Here is a 1,756-nt window from a genome sequence, read left to right as displayed (position 1 = left end):
ATCACATAATAAATAATATCACAGTTGCGAAATAAGTGACAGTTTAAAGAACTGTATAAGAACAATGAAACTTCCATCTGAAATATTAATAGGAAGCCGATTTCACTTCAAAGAAATAATTTATCAATAAACCAAAATTGTTTTCAACCGAAATTGACAATTGAAGTGAATTTGTTCAAAATTCCATAGTGGCATTTGATCAAAGCAAGAAAATTTGATACACACAATTCTAAACAAACATTTTCTGATAAATGTTGTCGTAATATTTTTGAGTTGGTTGAACCTGATCTTGCCAATTTAAGGTGCATTAAAGATTTTAGAACATAACAGCTAAGTCCCAGTGACGTCATATGCAAATCCCCTCAACACAAAAATACATACAACTTATTTTTATTTATATAGAAGATAGTGTAACAGACATACAACTTATTTTTATATATAGATTATTTTCATCAGAACGTATTTGAAAAACAGTTTTTAATAGGCCGAAATAGCTTAGATGGGAGAGCGTTAGACTGAAGCTCTAAAGGCCCTGGTTCGATCCCGGGTTTCGGCAAATTTTTTCGCTTCCTTTTCTCTTTAATCAGACTTTGTGATAAGCACCACATTTGCTAAAATCACATAATAAATAATATCACAGTAGCAAAATAAGTCACATTTTAAAGAACTGTATAAGAACAATGAAACTTCCATCTGAAATATTAATAGGAAGCCGATTTCACTTCAAAGAAATAATTTATCAATAAACCAAAATTGTTTTCAACCGAAATTGACAATTGAAGTGAATTTGTTCAAAATTCCATAGTGGCATTTGATCAAAGCTATAAAATTTGATACACACAATTCTAAACAAACAATTTCTGATAAATGTTGTCGTATTATTTTTGAGTTGGTTGAACCTGATCTTGCCAATTTAACGTGCATTAAAGATTTTAGAACATAACTGCTAAGTCCCAGTGACGTCATATGCAAACCCCCTCAACACAAAAATACATACAACTTATTTTTATGTATATAGAAGATAGTGTAACAGACATACAGCTTATGTAACAGACATACAACTTATTTTTATATATAGATTATTTTCATCAGAACATATTTGAAAAACAGTTTTTAATAGGCCGAAATAGCTTAGATGGGAGAGCATTAGACTGAAGCTCTAAAGGCCCAGGTTCGATCCCGGGTTTCGGCAAATTTTTTCGCTTCCTTTTCTCTTTAACCAGACTTTGTGATAAGCACCACATTTGCTAAAATCACATAATAAATAATATCACAGTAGCGAAATAAGTCACATTTTAAAGAACTGTATAAGAACAATGAAACTTCCATCTGAAATATTAATAGGAAGCCAATTTCACTTCAAAGAAATAATTTATCAATAAACCAAATTTTTTTTCAACCGAAATTGACAATTACTGTGAATTTGTTCAAAATTCCATAGTGGCATTTGATCAAAGCTAGAAAATTTGATACACACAATTCTAAACAAACAATTTCTGATAAATGTTGTCGTATTATTTTTGAGTTGGTTGAACCTGATCTTGCCAATTTAACGTGCATTTAAGATTTTAGAAAATAACTGCTAAGTCCCAGTGACGTCATATGCAAACCCCCTCAACACAAAAATATATACAACTTATTTTTATGTGTATAGAAGATAGTGTAACAGACATACAACTTATGTAACAGACATACAACTTATTTTTATATATAGATTATTTTCATCAGAACGTATTTGAAAAACAATTTTTAATAG

At 30.0% G+C, this 1,756-nt stretch overlaps 1 non-coding gene across 1 annotated transcript; it reads left to right on the top strand.

The window, feature by feature from the left end:
• The first annotated feature begins 484 nt into the window (after positions 1-484).
• Positions 485-556, top strand: Trnaf-gaa (transfer RNA phenylalanine (anticodon GAA)). Its single transcript has one exon. It is a non-coding gene; the product is annotated as a tRNA-Phe (tRNA).
• Positions 557-1,756: the final 1,200 nt, after the last annotated feature.

This window comes from Artemia franciscana, unplaced genomic scaffold, assembly GCF_032884065.1.
Source record: "Artemia franciscana unplaced genomic scaffold, ASM3288406v1 PGA_scaffold_237, whole genome shotgun sequence".
Lineage (NCBI taxonomy): Eukaryota > Metazoa > Arthropoda > Branchiopoda > Anostraca > Artemiidae > Artemia > Artemia franciscana.
Note: the sequence above shows the minus strand (reverse complement) of the source record. Positions and strands in the feature narration are given on the sequence as shown.